Source organism: Megascapheus bottae, chromosome 7 (genome assembly GCF_031878675.1).
Source record: "Megascapheus bottae isolate mThoBot1 chromosome 7, mThoBot2.hap1, whole genome shotgun sequence".
In the NCBI taxonomy this organism is placed as follows: domain Eukaryota; kingdom Metazoa; phylum Chordata; class Mammalia; order Rodentia; family Geomyidae; genus Megascapheus; species Megascapheus bottae.
This window is the reverse complement of record NC_143515.1, coordinates 3,757,485-3,781,161: the sequence shown is the minus strand read 5'-3', so window position 1 is coordinate 3,781,161 and position 23,677 is coordinate 3,757,485. Positions and strand designations below refer to the sequence as shown.

General features: G+C 40.5%; 2 long non-coding RNA genes across 3 annotated transcripts in view; both read right to left on the bottom strand.

Annotated features, from left to right (window-relative positions):
• Positions 1-23,677, bottom strand: part of LOC150060188 (uncharacterized) — a 47,384-nt gene that overhangs the window by 3,317 nt on the left and 20,390 nt on the right. Inside the window, exon 3 of one of the 2 annotated variants that reach the window (XR_016536118.1) lies at positions 22,913-23,142. The exons of the other annotated variant lie outside the window; for it this stretch is intronic. This is a non-coding gene — a long non-coding RNA (uncharacterized LOC150060188). Of the gene's footprint in view, positions 1-22,912; positions 23,143-23,677 lie in introns of those variants that run through there. 2 annotated transcript variants of the gene reach the window in all.
• LOC150060189 (uncharacterized) lies at positions 1,859-16,555 on the bottom strand. Its single transcript, XR_016536117.1, has 2 exons — positions 16,357-16,555; positions 1,859-2,179 (listed from the first exon to the last, which is right to left on the bottom strand). It is a non-coding gene; the product is annotated as an uncharacterized LOC150060189 (long non-coding RNA).

Sequence of the window (23,677 nt, the reverse complement as noted above, 5' to 3'; positions counted from 1 at the left end):
TAATGATACAGAATATGTGGGTATCAGTGGTGAGGGGAAAAAAAATGATTGAAACTTCACACCATGCTCAACAAGCAACATCATGGGCTGAGGGTAGAGATTATGGCATTAATGAGGCCTTGGTTCAATTTCTGATATAAACAAGGGAGGAAGGAAAGAAGGGAGGAGAAAGAGAGGGAGGGAAGAAAGAAAGGAGGGAAATGAGAAGGAAGACAGGTAGGTAGGTAGGAAGGAAGGAAGGAAGGAAGGAAGGAAGGAAGGAAGGAAGGAAGGAAGGAAGGAAGGAAGGAAGGAAGGAAGAAAAATGGGAAGTATATATCTAAATATAAAAAGAGAAACAACAGGGCTGGGAGTTTGGCCTAGTGGTTAAAGTGCTTGCCTAGCATGCACAAAGACCCGGATTCGATTCCTTGGTACCACATACATAGAAAAAGGCTGGAAGTGGTGCTGAGGCTCAAGTGGTAGAGCTCTAGCCTTGAGAAAGTCCAAGGACAGTGCTCAGGCCCTGAGCTCAAGCCCAGGACTGGCAAAAAAAAAAAGAGAAACAACAAAGTTATGAGAAAATACGGATAGCTTTATCCTACACAAAGCTCTTTTATGTGGGACATTGAAAGGACTAACAATAACAGAAAGTTCTGATAATATGAACTATCTCAAAATTAAAATTCTCTGAAAAGTCATGCTCACAGTAGCATTTAGTATTTGCAATATATAAAACAAAAATAGTCATATCTAAAATACGTAAATATTCCCTAAATTTCCATAAGACGACCATACAATATAAAATAATCAGGAAAGTTGAAATACCGTTCATAAAAGATAACATTCAAATATCTACTATATCTGAAAATGATGCTTTATGAACAATCTAGAAAAAACACAGTAATAATCTACTCCTTACCAGTACAATGACTAGAATCAAAAAGACCTGGAACACCAAGTCTCCTAATTCTCATTTGCTGGTGACAAGACTGGTGCATGCAGTCTCTTAGGGAAAACCACTGGTATTGTAATTATACAGACACTAAATATTTGGTATTATTTTTTTCAACTTGAACACAGTTATGGCATATGGTTGAGTAACTTGCTTTTAGTCGACTCGTAGACTAGAATGTACACACACAGCAAATGTACCCCAAAAAAAGTGGAAAGTCACACTCCCTGAAAACAACCCAAAGATAAAAATGGACATAGATAGCCTGTGGTGTATGTGGTATCTTATGGATACAATGGGAGAAAGATTATAGCACAATTGCATCCAACAACACATCACAAACACAGTACGGAGATAAGGCCGAGCAAAAGAATACTTACTCCTGTTTAAATGTTCATGCCACCATAAACTAAGCTTTTTAAAGTATATCTTAGGGGCTGGGAGTTTGGCCTAGTGGTAGAGTGCCTGCCTAGCATGCACTAAGAGCCGGTTCAATTACTCAAAACCACACATATAGAAAAAGATGGAAAGTGGTGCTGTGGCTCAAGTGGTAGAGTCCTAGCCTTGAGCAAAAGAAGCTCAAGGCCAGAGCCCAAGCCCTGAGTTCGAGCTCCAGAACTGGCAAAAAAATGCACCCTACTTAATTGCGGGGGGAGGGTGGGAGGGAAATGGGGACCATGTCATAAGAAAGGGTATCAATGTTTGTGAAGTTATGCACCTTCTATCTGGTGAATGTAATGTAATCCTTCTATTAATTACAATAAAAAATAAAAGGAAAATAAAAGAAAAAAAACTTTTTACTGAAAGAACCGAAACAAAGATACATTCAAGTATTTTAGCTATGGATAATATTTTAAAATATAATCCAATAAATCATAAATATCAACGCATGAAAAAAGAATATCTTAAATGCACTCTAAACAATTCCACGTATATAATTGTTTTTAATCTGTGATGTCAAAAGCCAGGACAGTGGCATCTTTGAAAGAGAAAATGGAATTACATCCTGGGGCAATTTCACCACACTGGTGATACGTTTTGTTTTTCCTGAGGCTGATGAGGAGTGGGGGGTCAGGTGGTTACAGATGGCATGTGCTCACTCCAAGTCAGTACACATGCTTCTGTTCTCTCCATGCTCCGTATATGAGACCTCAATAGGACTTTAAAAAGTTTAAAATGTTGATGTCCATCTTCTTGTATGAAGTAAATGGAGGGAATTCCATTGCCACGACAAGATACCTGAAGCTGAGAAAGAGAAAAAGAGATTTGGAGAGTCAAGAGCATGGCACTGTCATCCATTCAGCTCTAGTGAAAGCCTCCTGCATGTAAAAGCAGACACATGTGCAAAAGGGAGAGAGGACTCACTTGATTAGACAGGAGGCCAGATAATTGCATCCAGTCTTGCTCTTTTATGACAACTCTCAAGGAAACGATGTTAATCACTAAGCTCCATCCCATAAAGGGCAGTACCTCGAATGACCCAATATTTTCCACAAGGTTCCCCATCCAAAAGACCCCACCAGCAACATAATATTGAGGACCAAGCTTTCAAGAGATGAACATTTTGAGGATATGCTCAAACCTGAGCCAAATCCTAGCAGAAGGTCTTTGATTAAAATCTGTTTTTAATTGAGTGACAGACTTGTTCTTACCTGTATTTGTTGTGTTTCCGAGGTCAATAACATAGCAGAAATGAGAAAAAAACAAGGCATATGACTTTCAACTGCTCAAGGAAAAAAAGAATGTCTCCACTATGAGCAAGTATGAAGAATGAGCTTAAGAAATGAATGATGTATGAGACAGAAGAAGACGAAAAGGAAAAAAAAAAGGAGGAGGTGGTGGTAAAAGAAGAAAAGGGGAAGGAAAAGGATGTAGAAGGGAAAAGGAAAGGAGAAAGGAGAGGGGCAGAAGAAGAGAGGGAGAGACAAGCAGAAAATGCTAAGGGTCCAATGGATAAAATAATGACAGTAAAGCCAGTGGTTTTACCAGTGGCTCATGGCTGTAATTCTAGGTACTAAGGTGACTGAGATCTAAGGACCATGGTTCAAAGCCAGTCCAGACAGGAAAGGCTATGAGACTCTTTTTTTCTCCAATTAGCCACCAAAAAGCTGGAAGTGGAACTGTGGTTCAAGTGGTAGTGCACCAGGCTTCAGTAAAAACCCTCCGGAACACCCAGGCCCTGAGTTCAAGCCCTAAGACCAGCAGAAGATTAATAACAATAATAATAACAGTAATGAGGAGCCTGCTAGATGATCGCATATGTCTAGTCCTATGTAAGATAAGATTAAAAGGTAACAAATGTAGGCTGGCTACAATAAAATGTTTCCTTACAAGTGTATAATTAACCTGTAGCTAATGGTTAGTAAAATCCAACTCCTCCCTCAAAAAAAATAGAATAAAATAAAATAAAAGACAAGCTGTTGTGGCAGCCAAAACTGCATCTGCAGTTACACAAACCAGAGTTGCATTACAACAAAGACTCCTCTGCCTTCAGGCGAAAACTGATGGCCCAGCTGGGGTCAGGAAGCACATTTTCCTTTTGGTGTAGTATTTCACAGCTCCTGCTATCCAATATTGAGCAAGTCCCAATGCTGCAAAGTATTTGCGCCTCTACTCAGGGGTACCTAGCCCAGGGACACAAGGAGGCTCTACTGAAGTGGCTATTGTTTTAAGTAGAGATGGAAGCACCTGCAGACCTATATTTAGGCAACACCCTGTGTTTCCAAAAGGTAAATACAATGAACATAATCAAAATTGTTCCTAGCACTACTGTTTTTACATCAACAATCCATAAATATATGAAAGAACTCAATATATGTGTGAAATAAACAGAAAGCTATGCCTACACTAAGATCATTCAAAAGACAGCTCTATAATTTAGCAGCTGAGATTTCAATTGTTGCATTTTGAGGTAGGAAACATTATGGAAAGTGTAGATATTATTTATCAAAGTGATTGTGCTATGCACTTGTATACCTTATATAATTTATTTTTCTTTCCAGGGCTTTTTACTTCAAAGAAAGCACTAGCTAATGACATTTCAGACTTTAGAAATTTTTTCCTGATAGCACACTAGAATTCCCTCCAGGATAGAATTGTGAATAAGTGGATTTTTTTAAAGATCATTAGCAGATATTACAAACCAATTCAAACTGAGCATTTTCTTTGCAAATTACCTCTAACTTTTAAAGCCATTGGAAAAAAAAAAGACAGTGAGTGATTTAATTTACTTAACCTGTCTACAAATTGCAGCTTGGTGCTCTGCCGGCGATTGCATTTCCAACTATTTCTAACTATCTTTAATAGAGATACTTTCCTGAATTATCACACTGGATGAGTGATAGTTCAAAAGAGTTACGTCTGTACCTTGTATTTAGTAAGTTTCCCTGGAATTGAGAATGTTTATTCTATTGATATGTTTAAAGCAAAAACAGAGCCCTGCACTGTGTATATCTGGCTTAATTAAAACTCTCCAGTAATTAAAAGGTTCATCATCTCCTCTGTAGGTGGAGGGTAGACCTTTGGTGGTGGATTTTAGGCATTTTGGAAAGAAAGAGATGGGCTCTTTTATTTAATGATCAAACATAGTTTTCAGGCTAAAGAGCTAATATTTGGGGTGAGAAACACCTTTATTCTGGAATATATCAGGTCTGATTCTTATTTGCATCAACACCCCGTAGTGTATGTTTTCTACTCAAAGAACTCCCGTGGACTTCAAAGGAAGTTGCCTGCAAGGACCAGCTACGTGGGAGTTCTGACAGGTTCCAGAGCAGACCCAGAGCTGGGAGAAACCATGCCAAATGCTGGTCACATTGGAGCCCCCAAACCATGTCACAAAATTAAAGGGTCTCCCCTGCCTATGCCATCCCACCGTGCACGTGTGAAACATCCCCGGGCTTGCCAACCACTGAGCTGGCTTCTCAACTACTTATAAATATTTGATGAGTGGAGCTCCATTTATAAGAAAATATGTTAATAAGAATCTTCTTTGAGACTGGTGTCCAATGCAGACTTTAAAAGGCTCATTGTTTGAGGTACCAGAGGTTGTCTTTTTTCTTCTTCTTTTTTAAAGGGCAAAGTCAATTTAGTACAAACCAAACAAAGAAATTTCATATCCCTTTGAATGACCCAACAACAAATGGATAAGCTTCTACTCCCAAGACTGTTCTTTTGGGGAGGGAATAATTTAGATATTAAGGGTAAGGTTTGTTCTGTTTTGTTTTTTTTTTTTAGAAAAAAAAGGATAAGGATAAGGGCATAGAAACATACTTGAATGTCTCTTGTATACCAGGTTATTGTAATTACTCCATTTTAATCCTCCCAATAGGTTGTGAGGTAAATGGTATTACCCCATTTAAAGATGAAATGAGATTCAGAGAGATCACGTGACTTATGTACTTCAAAGACTGATAGCCAGAAGTGTGAAGCCAAGTCTGGAACCCAGATCTACCCAGCAACAGTATCCTTTAATCCCTCAGCCTCACACTAATTCCCAAGCAATTTCAATGACAAATTCATAGCTTACTTTACTTTTGTGCCACTACTGGGGCTTGAACTCAGGGCCTGATGCTCTTACTTGACTTTTCTGCTCAAGGCTGGCATTCTACCATGAAGCCTAACTCCACATCCTGCTTGTTGGTGGTTAATTGATGACAATTAAGTCTCACAGACTTTCCTGCCCGGGTTGATCGAAACTTCATCCTTAAATTTCATGCTCCTGAATATATAGGATTAGATGCGTGAGTTACAGCACCTGGCTGACAGCTTAAAATTCCTTTTTCTCATATGCTTCCTTCTTCATCATCATCATCACCATCATCATCTTCATTGTATACCTCCCTCCAGTCATATCAGCTTGTCATTCTTACACAGGGATAGAACTCACAGACTGTGAGTTCCTTTGACAGACTCAAACGAGGGATTCTATACTTTTACACTGATTCTTAAGTCCTCAGGGGTAACCAGCAGGCCCTACCAGGAAGTACAGAATCCTACTTTGTATGGAGATTTACATTAAGTAGTCTGATGTAACATATACGTCACAAAACGCTGACGCAGCTGGTAAAACTCAGTGGTAAGGGATGATCCTAATGAACACAACAAATTTCCTCAGGGAGTTCCAGTCAAGGCAGAGGTCAAGGGTCCAAGGCAAGAGAAGCTCCAAATACTAATATGCTGTGGACAGGTAGCACATCGAAAATCATGACAGCCCAAAACTCGTGTGTGGTATAAGGAATAAAACTCCTGTTGGCTTTGGCCTATGTACTGGACATGAAGATTCCAGAGAGCTCTGATTAATTCTTAGATGAGGGTAGTCAATCATCATTGAGGAAGATTAGAGACACTGGGTCTCCATTCTATCCTGCGAGCACACAGCACTGTGAGCTAAAAGCATCCAAACGGTTAGGAAGTACTTACGGCCACCTGTAAGCTCCTTTCTGTCCACCACGAACTTTTCCAGCCATGCCTTGTGAGGTCACTGGAAGAAGCCCAAATAACTACTGGTGTGGCCACTGTGACCATTTGCCTTGGATTTACAGAAAGCTTCCTATAGTGGAGACACGAGTTCAGGGGTTACTCATGTGACTGCCAAATCTTTCATATCCTCTCTGAAGGACAATGACTTTGTTTTCTATACACTGACAGTTAATTTGTACTATACACTGACAGTTAATTTATAAAGAAATCAGCTTACCAGTGGAATCTTACTAGGGAATCTAAACAACAGAAGCAATATGAAGACCTGCTCTTTTTAGCACATTGGATCAACAAAAATGGATCAAGATCCATCTGTGAGCACACTTCATTGGGTACATACAATGAGATGACCCCAGAACCAATTTCTCTGACTTCTAGCATGAGGCTAAATGCAGACCTGTATTCCCACCTAATAGTTGCCTTTCTGTGAAAATTAGATGTTAATTTTCATTTAGCAGAAGTCAAAAATAGGATTTAAAAATAAATAAGGTAACCAGGTATTCATACCTCTAATCCCAGCTACGCAAGAGAATAAGATCTGGGAGAACAAAGTTTGAGACCAGCCTGGGTAGTTAGTGAGACTCCTCCCACCTCAACCAATAAATTGGGTACAGTGGTGCACACCTGTAGTTCCAGTTCTATGAGAAGCATAAATAGGAAAATAAAGGATCAGAGATCCAGGTATGCCCAGGGAAAATGTGAATTCTTATCCAAGAAATAACCAAAGCAAAAATAATGGTTCAAGTGGTAGAGCACCTGCTTAGCAAGTGCAAAGCCCTGAGTTCATACTTCAGACTTCAAATTCCTGGCAAAATAATGAATAGATGAATCAATATATAAATATATAGAAAGATAGGCTCAGGGAAGGAGAGAGAGAGAAAGAGACAGAGACAGACAGAGACAGAGATTTTAAAAGGCCATTTCTGGTGGTGAATATATACAATCCCAGCTACTCAGGAGACAAAGTCAGAGGGATGTAGATTCAAGGCTAGTTAGAAAAGCACAAGAGTCAGTTAGAAAAACAAATTAAAATGTAAAAAGACAAGAACTTGCCCCAGTAAGCACAAGACAGACTGAGTTCAAGCTTGAATGAGTGAATGAATGAATAAATGAATGGGAAGTTTCTGGGGAAGGAATATCCATGTACCATATGTATTTCGTACTAATTCAGCAAATCTTTCTTCTCTACCTACATTGAGAGATGCTTTGTCATTAGGCTGGATTTCTAAATACAGTTTATCTTACCTTTGCACAGAAGAGAAAATCTAATTGTGCATTGTTTCTCAAAATGTTATTCAACTCGAGAGCTTGGCTCTGGGCTGTACAAACACTCTAGTCATCCTCCAGTCTACCTGAGATTTCTCCTGTTCTCCGAGGTCCCTCTGGCCCATCCTCTTCCGTTCTGATTTCGCTAAAATCCTGTAGTCACAAAAACTTGCTACCACTTCCGATCCAGACTGTCCGTCACACAGCCAGTGAGTTTCCTTCATGGCTCTTGTTGTCTGGTCCCTGTGGTTCTGGTCCCTCATGTGTCCTCTCTCTCCCCTGTATCTCCACTGGAACCTGCAGCAGGACAGCAGTCATCTCAACCTCATTCCTCATAGGTCCCCTGGCCTGGCACATGAACAATTCAAGAAACCAGAGTTCTGCTGATCGTTCCTGTAGTCCTACCTACACCAGATACTAAGACAACAATATTGCCAGTTTGAGGCCAGGCTGGGCAGCATGGAACGATCCTCTCTTCTTAAAACAAACAGAACTCAAGAACTTGAGCTGAATGAGGAGGGAAAAGCTCCCTTCATTGCTCTTGACCAAGCTCAGCTTCAGGACTCTGCAATTGATGGGATCCTCCTCCTGCCAGTTGCTAAACACATGTCTTCTGCAGGGAAGGATCCCATCTGCCTCTAGCCACAGATTTGTCCTTTAAGTTGCTAAGATCTTGCCTGCCAAGGATGTAAAGCTTCCCCTGCTACCCATGTATTCCCTGTCATCTATGTGGAGCCCAGGGCTTGGAAAAATCAGTGATGATCCAGGACTTAGCTCTGATTAGCTGGGCTACAGAGCAGAAGATTGCAGTTGAAGTCTTTTTTTATACTTTTTCCCCAAATTAGATCATTGCATATCCTAACAAGTGAAATAACACTTCGAAAGGCAAATAAAAGCAAAGATGATCCGGTCTTCAGATTATGCTTTATTACTACTTCTTTTTTATTTGGGGAGATAATTGGGGTTTGAACTCAGGGCCTCATGATTGGTAGGCTGCCTGGGTACTACTGAGCCATGTCTCCAGGAGGGAACCCCCTCCCCACTGGTTATTTTTAGAATAAAGACTCCTTTCCCATCTATCTCTGCTCATGCCTGAGCCTCAATCCCATGGTCTCTGGGATCACAGGCATATGCAACTATGCCCAGCTTCTCTCCAGAGAGATGGAAAATCAAGGACTTTTCTGCCTTTACTGGCCTGGATCCACTATCCTGCCAATCTCAGCATTCTATACAATTTGAAATCGCATGTCACAACACTCAACTATGGGTTACACAAGGGGGTCTCTCAGACTTCCCTCCTTAGGTTGACCTTGAACTTTAATCTTCCAGTTCTCAGTTTCCCAAGTAGCTAGGATGACAGTATGAACTCCTGGTGTCCAACTCTTTACTACTTTCTTAGTAAATTGAAATTACGAAGACGATGCAGAGCATACAACTAAGTTCAAGTATGGTACACGTAACTCATATTACCTACACTACATACAGCTTATATATTATTTTGTATCATCGGGGTTGTATTTGTGCTGGGCTTATTGTAGTAGAACATTTCATCTCTATTTATTCTGCGTGCTTTTCCAAAGCATGGTAACTCCAGGCACTTCCTAGGAAGCACAAGTAGGCTCTAACCTTGGAATCTCGCTTGTCTTCCATTTCAGTGACCTCAGTTTCTCATGGTTGTTGTTGTTGTTTGCGGAGCCAGGACTTGAACTCAAGGCCTCTCATTTTCAGTGAACTTTTCTACTCACAGCTGGAGCATAACCACTAGAGTCACAGTTACGGATGGCTAGAATGGGTTATAAATGGACCGGTGCTGCTGTCTTCTCTCCTCACTTGGTAGTTTGGGATAGCTGAGGAAACGCCTGCCATCCCAGCTCCCCACTGCCCTAGCCTGTCTTGCTCCTTTCTCTTTCTAATCGGCTGGAGTTCTAAACTGCCTGACCTTGTCATGTCAAGGTCTGAAATTTCCAGTGAAAGTCAGCAATCACTCAGCCAATAGCCACTTTCTCTTTCTCCATAGGTATCTTTCTCAGCACACCATATGGCAAAGGGTACCAAACCCTCAACATCCAATACCCAGCTCCTTTGTCTTCTTGACTCTTGCTCACCAGGTCACCTGTCTTTATCCTCACATTTGTGCTTTGCTTTATAGTGCGATGATTACCTTAACTTGTTCTTAAACCAGCCCTGTGAGTGGAGACCGTCTATTGTACGAAAGTGTCTTAGGAACTGAATTGTGTGCCCACATTAGCTTCTCTGTGGAAAACCTGCTTGAAAATGCACATTTGTTTTGTAGGAGGTTGGCTCCTCAGTTCTCCCACTACCAAGTAGAGGCAGTCTGCTAGAAGAAAAGGTAATGTGGTTATTATTTTTTTAGAGCCATGTGTAGTGATGAACTCCCATAGTACTGTCTCCTTGTAAGGCTGAGGCAGAAAGGTCATTGGAGCCCGGGAGTAAGAATTGGAAGCCAACATCGTGAGATCTCGTCTCCAAAAATAAAATAAAGATTTTAAAGGCCAGTCTGAGTTTCTGACTTCAACAGCAAAATCCACTAGAAGAAGTTCACCAGGCATTGTTCTTTCCTGCATAGAACAAATGGCTCAGTGGCTAATCCATACGTCCAGTCATGCTCACCTCACACTTGGCCTTGAACCGGGAACTGGAAAAGTGATTTGATACACTGCTGGGAGTAGAAATGGAGAGAATGTGTGAATGACAGACACTTGCTCCAAGTGTTCTTGGCGATGGTGTGACTTCACACAAATGGTGAGGCTGTGGGAGAAAGTATCCCAGACATAAAATGCAAGGCCCTACATGATCCATTTTTATTTTTAGATAAGTGACCAGTGACAATTCAACACAAATCCCTCCAAGCCCTTCCGATAAGTCTTCATCCGCTATTCTCCCTACCCTCCTGCTGAGAGGATGGGAAGCTCTCACATATATCAATCAATTTTCCCAACAAGGAAGCCATCCCTCAACAAGTGGGGCACATGACACAGTCCAAAAAAAAAAGGCCTTGTAGCCTCTAGGGTACCATTTTGTTACCTCAAGGGATCATTGTCATATTCCAAATTAATTCCAGGCATCTGCTTGGAGTTGTTTGTCCCACAAATGATGGGGAAAAAAAAGAAATTGTGCTGATCCTGCTTCATCCAGAAGGCCACTTGTAGGCAGTGTCCATTTGGAGATCTGGCTCGGCTTCAGAAGGGGAAACACAGGGAGGCAAACCAGCCCTCTCTTGGGGACTGAACCTGTGACCTCATTAGCACAGGGTTCTAATCAACTGAGCCAGCAGGCACGTACCTCATTGGGGGCACGAAGGCAGTCATTTGTGAAATGTTAATTCTAAGATTAACTACAGATGAGAAGGGCTTCTAGCAGGGGAAATGAGATTTGTTCATTCTTGGAAGGAAAATTTAGGTCATCCTTGTTTTTGAACCCTTGGTTTCGTTTTTTAGTTATAATTCCAGAACCCTAACATGATGTTATGATGCCTTCCTATCTTGTTGCATTGTTTGTTTTATTTTTTTTCTATCACCATCTTGACTTTGAAAACAAATGGTACCATTTCTCATCTTACAAAACGTTACACAACTCTTTTCATATAGCTTCCTCTACAAGCTGTAGTGTTTAAAAGCACAACACAGGAATGGGCTAGAGAGCTAGAGGGCCGTCCAAGGGCCAAAAGACTGCACCTCATTGTCATCACCCCCAAATCCTAAATGCTGGGAAATAAGACACTCCCCTAGTAGGAAGAAGAGGATTCTAACCTACAGACTTTGTTCAAGGCCTGTGGGACCAACGCAGTCAGCCCTCATATCTCCACCCTCCTCTGGTCCCCAGGGAACCAGTTTTACAAACAGCAAATACACTTTGGAAGGAAGTTTTGACACTGACTTGCTATCCTGTGCTCATATTACATTTCTATGAATATTCTACTGGCTTTTCAACTCTGAAGAAGTTTCCGCTCCAAGGCTACATTAAACATTCAAGCCATTTCAACTTCAGCTGCTCCCACCCTGACAGCGACCTTTGAAACTGATATGGCCCTGAAAGAAGCCAAAATAACTTTTTTAAAACATTAATAATGATGGGCTAGGTTCCCAGCCTTTGTAATCACGTGGACAAACTCTGTGTGAAAGTGTCAGGGGAACTGAATTGACTGTGTGCCCATACTAGCTTCTCTTGTGGAAAGCCTGCTTGAAAATACATGATTGTTTTGTAAGGTAGAAATGCTGGGGGGCTGTGGGGAGCAGGATCTATCTCACGTTTGCACTCAGCACCTTTTGTCTCTAGAGCTTCAAAATAACAATGAACTACACAGGATGGACTAGGAATTGTAGTTCAGAGCTTGTGGCTAGCAAGCTTAAGACTCTGACTTTGAGCCTCACTAAATACACACACACACACACACACACACACACAGCTAGAGAAATAAAAATAGAAAAGGCAGATGTTAAGTTATCATTTTAAGTTTTAGTTAGGTTTTCAAGTTTAAAGAAGAATGAAGACCTATATGGAAAGATGGTGTCCATACATAGACAAGAGTATGGCTGCTTGTGAGTATGGATATAGCTATAGATCTAGAGTATATAGAGACCAAGCTGCTGCCCATTGGAAGAGAAACTCTACATTGGTTGGGTTCTAAGGATACCCTCAGTTCTCCCACTGCCAAATACAGGCCCATGGGAAAATTATACATTTTATTTGGGTTTCTAATCTCTTCATCTGTAAATAGATGATAATTACACCTGAAAATGGAACTGCTATCTCCATACCAAAAATGCATATAAAATTGTTTAGCCTCTGGTTACAGTATACTACTGAGTAAAAAGCAGAAGAATTGAGGATGGGGGCATAACTCAGTAGTAGAGTGCTTATCTAGCATGTGTGAAGTCCTGTGTCTGATCCCCCAAAACTGAAATAAATAAATTATAAATATTTTTAATCTACCAATTGTTATAGTTGCTATATGACTCATGTGGTACAGCACCTACCTAGCAAGTTTGAGGCCCTGAGTTCAAACCCTAGTACCAACAAAAAAAAGTTTACAATGAGAATTAAGTACCTACTACAATTGTAGTACCTCCATAAATATACTGAGGATTAAACTAAACGTGACCATACCTAAATAGCATGCTCTGAATCTAATAGCTAAAAGATGGCAACTTACAATGAAAATAACTTGCAAAAGTGTTTACCTATGAATTGCATTACAAAAAGAAGGACTTGCCAAATGAGTAAGATTAACATATATAATTATACAATCATATTTCTACACAATATACCAAAGAATTAGCCAACCTAAAGTTTTATAGGAGACATAAATATTAAATGTATAAAGCTAATAACTATCAATTCAAATAATCAAGCTAAACACACTTTTATCTGAATGTATAATCTAAGACAACACTATTTCATAGTCAAGAAACACTCATAAACACATAGTAAGTTACAACTTAGAGCTTCTACTGAAGTTCAAATAAATAAATACAAACTAAACTTCTGACAGCTATCTATTTTATGGTTGTAGGCTCAATCGCCAATAGGGACTTCTAGTTTAATTTTAAAAATCATTTTAATTTTCTCAGAATATGCCTATACACTTATCTCTGGCTTACTTGCAGTAATGGATAAAGATCCTCCAGCTTTCTTTATCAAAAAAGACTATATTTGGTTTCTTTTGAAATAAGGTAGTGGAGGTACATGCCCATTCTTTTAATGCCCTGAGTCTAAACATTTCCAGTTCTACTTCACCAGAAATGTGGGCCTCTTGAGGGGTATTTTTTAATTGGTCACTACATAGTATCTTCCATTTGGAGACATTTATTTCTTTCCATAAAATAAGACCGTATTTTTTTAACCTCCCAATGATGAAAGATGAAAGATGGAGAGAATTCCATTTGGTGATTATTGGACCACAAAGAAGTAAACTGATTCAGAAAACAAATCCCCAAAAGAAAAATAAGATGTATTATATGAAGTAGAAGCTTGGGATTCTTGGCAAATATTCAGTTGGATCCGGGATTGGTAATTCAATACATCCATTATTTTATGAATATTTGAAGGGGGAGGATAAAGCATTAGGGCTTTAGTTTGGATCTGAATTCTCTACCATGACCCAAGTTAGCAAGGCTGTTTAGAGATACAAATGCCTAGAAGCCTTACAATGAGTGGTTTAGCAAACCATGCTGTGGGCAGGGATTCAAGACACCATCTCTCCTTACATAAGCCACACACTAAAACAGAAGTGTGAGATTGGTAGCAAGGTGGACAGCAAGAACTTCCCACTCTGAACACTATTCGGTGAGACCTGAACCATCATCAGAACTAGAGCAGGCAAGTGAAATGAGATGATTCCAGCTAATCAGCATAACTTGGCATTCATGTCACTTTACCCAAGCTTAGCTTGGCTAGAGGCTGAGCAGAATTTGACCTGACTTGTAGCTTGATTTTGAGGAACACTGACTATACTTTTTGCCTTCAAAAGATTACAGCTGAGGGGCCAGGACCTTGGCCTAGTGGTAAAGTGCTTGCCTAGCATGCACAAGGCCTGGGTTCGATTCCTCAGCACCATATACATAGAAAAAAAGCTGGAAGTGGTGCTGAAGCTCAAGTAGTAGAGCTCTGGCTTTGAGAAAGTCCAAGGACAGGGCTCAGGCCCTGAGCTCAGGCCCAGGACTGGCAAAAAAAAAGATTACAACTGAGTAGTACACACAGGAAATATGTAAGAAATATGTAAGATATAGTGAGTGGTGTAAGCCTGTAGTCCTAGCTGTTTGGGAGTCTGATGCAAGAGTATCATCTAATCCCAGGAGTTAGAAGCCAATCTGGGCAGTACATGGAAAGTCCATGTCAAAAGCAGAAGTAAACTTACAGAAATGAACTCCGGGAAATAGAAACAAGAGGGGCTTTTTGTTTTGCTTTGCTTTTGCTTTCTTTTCTTCTGCCTTATTTGTTCTTTTACCTGTCTTTAGGAGAGGGAGAGACAGGGGAAACACAGAAATGGAGGAACAAAGGGTGAAAAAAAATACAGCAGGTTTAGATACTATGTTGAATACTATGTTGAAAATGACTATATAATTTTTGGGTTATAATAACAATTTTAAAAAATAGGCACAGGGACCAGGAGTTTGGCCTAGTGGTAGAGTGCTTGTCTTGCATTCATGAAGACCCGGGTTCGATTCATCGGTACAACATACATAGAAAAAGCTGGAAGTAGTGCTGAGGCTGAAGTGGTAGAGCTCTAGCCTTGAGAAAGTCCAAGGACAGTGCTCAGCCTAGGACTGGCAAAAAAAAAAAAGGCACAAAGAATAGGCCCTGAAGCAATGTACAGGCACCAAAGGAATATTCAATCTCCTCTGACCTGAAAATAACTGGGTGTCATTTTGACTTTTGGCTTGTCTTTTGGGTTTGGTAAAGATACAGAAGATTAAAAGACAAAGAGGGAGAAAGGCAAGTTTATGCAAATTTAGTCACCCAGGTAGTTCAGAGCCATCCGTTCTCCCTCATAACTTTCTCTACCTGAATTGTGCAGTATAGACAGAAATACACTCTGTTGCTAGAAATCTGACCTAATTTGAAAGTCTCCATTATGTTCTGAAGAGAAACATATGTCACCCAAGTGTGACAGGCAGTGGGACTGGTAATGGTAGTGTTAGTGGTGATGGTACTGATTAGGTAGTGATGCTGGTGATGAAATAGTGACCATGAGGGGGGTCAGGTGATGGGGGCAACCATGTGAGTGATGGTGATTATAGGGATGGGTGACAGAGGCAGCGGTGATGGTGGCTTGGTGGGTGTACTGATGGTGATAGTGTTCGTTGTTGGTAGTGGTAATGAATGCAGCTGTGGTGAAGGTGATGGAGGTGGTGGTGGTGATGGTGAAGGAATGTGGATGATGGCAGTGGTGGTGATGAGGATTGAGTGGTGTTGGTAGTGAGGGTTCTGGCAGTGGTACTGCAGGGGGAAGGTGGTTGTGATGAGAGTGGTGATGATGACACAATGATTGGGAGTGGTTGTGGTAGCAGTGGTGATGGTAGGACAGGGGGGAGGCATGTGTGATGGTGGTGGTGATGGTGGCGATGGTGGAGGTAAGAGAGGTGGTGATGATGATCATGGCAGTTGTTAGGAGGATATTGGTGGTGGGGGTGTGGTGGTGGTGAGGTGTCAGTGGTCGGTCGAGGTGATGGTGGTTGTGAGTGGAGGTGTGGTGGTACGGTGGCAGTGAGGATTTTAACATCCAAAGAGACTTCACCTTACACTGGAAACTTGAGAAACCTATTCCAGTTATGGTCTCTGAGTCTTAACTCCTATCCATCAAATGTTGATTCATGTGATCACAACGATGTCCTTTGATTAAGATCTGAAAGGCACTTTCAAAAGAATATGAAACAAAGTAGAATTAGAAGCACTGCTCACTCTCCATGAGTAAGTTTTTATGCCTCCCCATTACTTTCATCACTGTTACCATCACTGAAAGCATTGAAAAGCTGTTGTAGCATCAGAGCCCAAGAATGCAGGAGTTTGCATTCTACTGTAGAACTCATGTGACACTTTTCTAGGAATACTTAGAAATGACTGCAGCATAAGAAATTCATGCTGGCAGCTCTAATCACCATAAACAATAAGAAATCCCTTCCCCTGTGTTTGTGTTAAATGAATAATGAAATCCTCACCGGGACAGTCTTCAATATATTTCTTCTCTTTCTTCTAAGCTCAGTGTAAGATGGAATCTTCTCAGTTGCTTCAAAATGTGTCACTGTGAGTGTGACTGCCCTTGATTTAGGAAATGTAAACAGAAGTGGCAGATGTCAGTGCCTGGCATGGAGATTCAGACCTGAGAGCCCAGCACTCAGGATACAGAGGCAAGAACACCAGTCTAGGCTGCAGAGTAAGACTCTGTCTCAGAAGAACAGGGGTTAACAATGCAGCTTAGTGGAACAATGGTTGCATAGCATATACATGATCATAGGTTTGACACAGCATAAAGAGAAAGGAAGACAGAAGGAGAGGAGGGAAAAGGAAAGGAAAGGAAAGGAAAGGAAAGGAAAGGAAAGGAAAGGAAAGGAAAGGAAAGGAAAGGAAAGGAAAGGAAAGGAAAGGAAGAGAGAAGAGAGGAGAAAAGCAGAGAGGGCTAACTGAGGGGAGGAAAAGGGAATGGAAGAGGAGGGAAAGGGAGGAGAGGAGAAGAGAGGAGAGAAAAGGGAAGGAGAAGGGAGGTGAAATAATGGAAATTGGGACAGGAAAAGAAGGAGAGCGATGTCACGGATGGTAGACCTTTGGGAGCCATGGAGAAATTACACTCTGCTATATTGCGAATGAAAAAGAGTGCAGGAAGAGCCTCCCTCATCTTGACACCCTGAGTGTCCATGACAGGCAGACCTCTCCCCTTCTCTAGCCCACAATGGATGCAGGCAATGATGTGTTAAACCACTGAGTTTTGGTAATTATTTTGTGATAGTACAACTACCCTAACCTAAAAGCCAAAAGCAGCCAAAACAAAGGAGTCAAATTGATCACGTCAGAGAAGAATCTATATCTCTCCCAAAATAAACTAAATCCTCTGCCAAATTCATAATTCTGAGATAGTCATTTTTCTTCTCGAGCGATTGAATACCTAAGATGCATACAAAAATAAACAAACCAAAAAAAAAAAGATATGCCATGACCTTGAAGGGATGGAAAGTCATTCTGACTCAGACTAACTCTGTGCTAATCCAGAGATGTCTTTTGTCTGAGGTGGATTCCACACTATCAGCTGCCTCTCCCCACTGTAGAAGTGCACATGACCACATTCAGAGCTGCTCGTGTGAAGATGTGCCACTCAAAGTGTGAGCCTCCTTGGGGAATTTTAATTTTCAGAAAATGAAATCTCATCAAAGTCGATTTCCACATGCAAAGTGGGGGCAACAGATGTGAACCGCCCATCTGTGTGCTCCCCCAAACCCTACCACCTCCTGGAGCGGAAGCTGGACTTAAAAAAATCTAACATATGCAAAGTACACAGATCCTTTGAAACCTGGGTCCAGTGTGCCTTATATGTGACTTGCAGACTTACCGAGTCTTGCCAAAAACAACAAAAAGGAAAGGAAAGGTTTTCTTTTCTCCAAACTTGAGAATGAAACATAAAACTCATTTGTACAAAGCTGAAAGGCTCTACTTTTCCACAGTCGGGATGATCTTTCACTGGCTTTTATCTCACTCTACTCTGTAACTTCTTAGTAGCCATCTTTCCTCCCAAATGAATCACATGGCAACAGTGGACAAAAGAACTATCTATACTCCTGTGCCCTTCAGAGAGGCACTGGAGCCTCAGAAGACTCTTATGGTCACTGTCAAAATGAAGTGACTGCATTTGAGGCACAGTGGAAGTGACATTATTTCTGCCATTGCTAATTTCTACCTACCTACTAGCCTTCTGTGTGTCTACTGTGGTTAACTTGCATGGTTTTAAGTTATTCAAGCTCTCTGCATAGGTAAAAGCAGGAAATTTATAGTTACTGGAAATACACCCAGTAGAAAATCCCCACAACATCCTGTGAGTCAGATGTTATTTATCTCCAAGAATGCACAGTGAGGCAGAGAAGCAGTGGTTCACCCAGGGTAACACACATGGTAGTCACTATAGAGCCTCAATTAGATACCTGCCTGTCCATCCACTAGTCCCTCTGTCTATCTGTCTGTCTTCCCATCTACAATTACAATGTACATGTTCTACCAACTCCTATCTCAGTCTTCTTGCAACCAACCAAATCTGTTCCACTAAGGATGGATATGGGTGTGCCACTTCACTGCTCAATTTTCATTCCTGGGACAAAATACCCAAGAGAAACAACTCAAGGGAGGAAAATATTATTTTGGCTCAGGGTTTCAGAGGTTTCATTCAATGGTCTGCTGGTTCCATGGCTTTGGCTGTGGCAAGGCAGAAACAGCATGACAGAAAGGTGTGGTGAGTAACACTGCTCACTTCAGGGCAGCCAAGAAGCAGAGAGGGCTAGGGATAAGATACACCCTTCAAACATATGGCTCCAGTGATCTCCTTCCTCCAACCAGGCCTTGCCTCCTAAAAGCCTATCAGTATGAATCCATCAATGGACGAACCCATTAATGAGGTTAGGGTCACCGCAATTGACTCACCTCGCAATAGCACCACCAGCTGAGGACCAAGACTTCATGAGCTTTTATGGGGGACATTTCATATCTCAGGCACATCAGCCACGCAGGCAGCTGAGAAGAAAATACTAAACTACCCAGGACGTGCTGGCTGCGCAGAAATTAAAACCTACAGTTTCTTAGATATGGCCAAAGTTTACCTTACAAAGTGGAATCTGAATAAACAAGTGAGAAAATGAAGATAACTTGTGCCCATGGAGAAGAGAGGGCAAGAGTAAGCGACAACAGAAAAGAGATACAAAAGCAAATCCAATTGGAAACTTAATAAAAACCATGTAAAACTTAATGATTCACCATCAGCATATGTTAGTTTGAATTTTCTAACCGCTTGGAATTTCCAGGAAAAAAATCACTATGGAAGAATACAATACATTCTCATCATAGACTCAGAGAACAATGAGAAACAAAGAAGCAATAAAGAAGAATGAGTAGATGCTTTAGTAATGCTCAGATGGAAGAGCAGCATTTTCACCAGGAAGAAGCAAATCAGAGACTTGCAACAGAAAAAGGATTGAAATTAAAGGTTAAGTTTAAACATTCAAAGGGAGAAAGAGGCTAAAGAGAAGAAAATCCATGGAGCAAGAAGCAAACAAAAACTGAGAGGTTTTCTTATTTAGTCAACAATGTCTCCTCCACACAAAGTAAATAAATCCTGGCTGCTTGGAAAACACATTGAAATTGGCATCTGAACAACAGAAGAATCTCCAAGGGCCAAATCATCTAACTCGGGCTAAGGTTGCTGATATGTACAGACATAAGCTATTTAAAAAGGCATAACCAAAACAAGAGAAGGGAATGCTTTTTATTATTCAAAATGCATGCAGATTTCTTCTTTTAAAAAAAAGTGCTCCGAATCTCCAGGTTTTTATTGATGTCTTTCTCTTCATTTATTTTTCTACTTTATATACCCTAAAGTTGTACATGTTTCTCAAATCACTGCAATAGATGCTTGCAGCCTGTTGCAGGACTTTGCAAATGACATCAGGACAATATTCTTAGGCTCTAGGTTAGTGTGGTGGCTCTAATGGTAACAAGTATGAAGACTTTGAGTTCAAACCTTAGTGCCAAGAAAAACAAATGATCATTTCATGTTTCCCTCTACATTCTTTGGTTTGGAACTACTTAAATCATGCAGTTTTGTTTTTAAAATTTAGCCCTACTTAATTCTTTTACTGTTAAATGTTTGCCAACTTAACTGGAATTGATGGCTAAATATATTGTTTATTTCAGCTCAAATGGGCCAACCACTGAAACATATAGACCCCAATGAGCTTTCCTAAATACTAGTTAATTCGTACTTCATCCTCATAACAGATTATTTACAAGAGAACTGCTTTTCTTGAGATCAGAATCTACAATATAAACATCAAATATTGTACTCACCAACCAACCTATACATCCTCCAAGTTGAGAGATAATTTATTATCCTTTTTTTATCATTTTCTTTTCTTTTTTTCATTACTGGTGTTGTTAAACTTCCCTGTATCTCCTGAACCATGCCTTTAGCCTTTTTTTTTTGCTTTTTGCTTTAGTTATTGTTCAGATATGGTCTCAGTTTTTCCTGGTGCCAGTCTCAGACTTTGCTCCTCTGCCTCTGCCTCCTATGTAGCTGGGATTACTGGCATAAGCTACTATACTCCACTTATTTGTTGAGATGGATATCTCAATAGCATTTTATCTGGTTTGGCCTTAATCACAATCTTGATCTCTGTGTCTGAAGTAGCTGGGATTATGTATGTGGGCCACTTCATTTGGCCCCAAGCCTATGCTTTTTCTTATGGAGTATTATACCTTCAAAAAGAACATTTCCATATCTTCTTAAGTAATTCTTTCCATCCTCAAAATCTTGTTGCTTGACAACTCAGTGATCTTACATAATATTCTTAGAACCACTAATAAAACCATAAATGTCCCTGAATTTTAAGTAATATTTTCTAACTCAAAGCATAAACATACTAGATCCTGAAACTATCCTGGGTCATTTTTATAATGCCATGATTGTTGTATTTTCTAAATAGTGTCTAGAAGAGAATCTGGAATTCTTCTCAGGGCATTCACTGTGGAAAAGAAAGGTAAGACGAAAGGAAAAAAAAACACACTTGCAGATAAGTGTTCTCATAGTTACTCAGCAAACTACTTTAGAATTCACATAGTTAATGAAATACCCAAAAGACTTCATGAGACATAAGAAAATCCTTCCTGGACAGACCCTAAGGTAGAAATTGAGTTGAGGTACCTGAAGAATGCCTGTGCATGTATTCAACCTCTCTGAGGTGGATGTTTATTCCCAAGTATAAATTTTAAAATCAATAATGGTAACAATAGGGCCAGAAATGTGGCCCAGTGGTAGAGTGCTTGACTCGTATGCCCAAAGCCTTGATATACACAGAAAAAGCTGGAAGTGACTCTATGACTCAGGTGGTAGAGCTCTAGCCTTGAGAAAGTTCAAGGACAGTGCCTAGGCCCCGAGTTCAAGCCCCAGGACTAACATAATAATAATAATAATTAATAATAATAATAATAACAATAATGGTAATAATAATAATAGTAATAACCAATCCCCTTTTTTAAATCATGATAAGCTAATGGTGTTATTCACTAAGTTCAGAGGAGAAAGTTAGATAGAGCCTTTGCAAAAGGACCTAAGAATTCTCAATGAGGCTTGGTGCAGAGGAGTGTGTGAAAGATCTTTCTCTGTTCATTTCATTTTTTGTTACCATCTTCCATTCCATGGGAATGGACCATCTTTGGGGCTGCACTGGTAAAATTACTACTACTAGGTGCTAATAGCTCATACCTATAATCCTAGCTATTCAGAAGCTGAAATGTGAGGATTGCAGTTCAAAGCCAGATGGAAGAACAACAACAAAAAGCCCTGAAACTCTTATCTCCAGTTAACTAACAGAAAGGCAGAAGTGAATTCTAGTAGAGTGCTAGCCTTGAGTGAAAAAGTTTAAGGTATAGCAACCAGACTCTAAGTCCAAGCCCCAGTACCAGCACAGAAAGGAAGGAAGGAAGGAAGGAAGGAAGGAAGGAAGGAAGGAAGGAAGGAAGGAAGGAAGGAAGGAGAGAAGGAAGGAAGGAAGGAAGGAGAGAAGGAAGGAAGGAAGAAAGAAAGAAAAAAAGAAAGAAAGAAAGAAAGAAAGAAAGAAAGAAAAAAAGAAAGAAAGAAAAGAGGGAAGGAGGGAGACAGAGAGGGCAGAAAGAACAAAAAAGCAAAAAGAAAAGAAGGAAGAAAGGACGGGAAGGAGAGAGGGAGGGAGGAAGGGAGAGAAGAATGAAAAAGCAAAAAGAGAAATGAAGGAAGGAGGGAAGGAAGAGATGAAGGGAGTGGCGCTAACAATATTTTGATTTTTAAAGCAGTACTTCATGAGACACTATGCTGGAAATTAACTTTACAACGTGAGAGAGGAAGTTGGGAGGAGGACAAGCAGGAGAAAAAAAATCAAGGGAGGAGGTAACAATGTTGGACAAGAAATATACTCATTACTTTGTGTATGTAACTGTAACCCATCTGCCCATCACCATGACAATAAAATTAATTTTTAACAAAGCATTTCTAAGGAGTTCGTGACATCCTTTATTTCTCCTCCCAAAGCCCTTCTGATACTAAAATCACAGGACAATCACCTCATGTGTATATATGTGTATCTGTTTCTTTCAACCTAGCCCAGCTACCATCACAAGGTATCACTCCTATTTGTTGTTTGGGGATCTGTTTTGGTTGCAAGTGTGTGCTGTCTCCCACAAACAACTACCACATTGACATGGCAGTCAAATACTCAAATAGAGTATCTAGAAGAACCAAATTGATTTTCCCAAAAATGTTTACACAATGGAGCCCATTAGACTTTGGAGACAGAGTCCATCTTACGGTGGGAAAAACTTCCAGAGCTTTCTAGATGTTGGAGCTACCCCATCTCAAATAGTTGGAAATCGAAAAATACACCTTATACCTTATACTGAGGCTGGCAATAACCACTAGATCAGCGTTCTACTTGGTAATGCCCGGTGCCTGCTGGCTGAACACATTACCATGTAGACTCGTGGTCACTCCGGCTCCTCTTCATCTGCCTCCCTGAGGAATTCTCTCTGACCTCCAGGGCTGTCATATCAAGCTGAACCTTTTGGAATCTGCCCTAAGCTTGGCGTCTGAGTGTAGCAGTCAAGCCTCTGAATTCAAAACAGGACTGTTTCCTGGCTCCAGACTCCAGCTCCAAATTCCTTAGGCTCAGAAACTGATGGGAAAACAGATCTTCTTCATTCTTCTGATTTAGAAGTCATTCAAACTGGCAACGGATAAGAAATTGACAAGGTGATCAAAATCCTTCATTTACATAACTGTTTCTAACATATATATATGTATATATATACACATATATATATATACAGAGAGAGAGAGAGAGAGAGAGAGGAAGAGAGAGAGAGAGAGAGAGAGAGAGAGAGAGAGAGAGAGAGAGAGAGAGAGAGAGAGAGAGAGAGAGAGAGAATCTTTCCCATGGTAAAAGAACGGAGTGCAGTGTCCTTCATGGTAGAACAGTGTCCTCGATCTTGATTTTCTCACTTTTCTCCATTTAAACCAGAGTCCCTAATATCAATTAAGTGTCTGTATGCCAGAGGGAAAATGCTCTTGGTCATGGGAGGGGACCACTTGACATGCTAGAAGGGCAGCATAATTTTTAGGTGGGTTTTCTCCCAACCCGATCTCTGCCCAATTCAGGAAAACCTCATCTCTGCTCTGCCTAGACCTCTACATTCACAACTTAAAAATAATGTGGTCTTACAGATCTAAATTGGATGGCATTACTGAGTGATTCTGAGGTT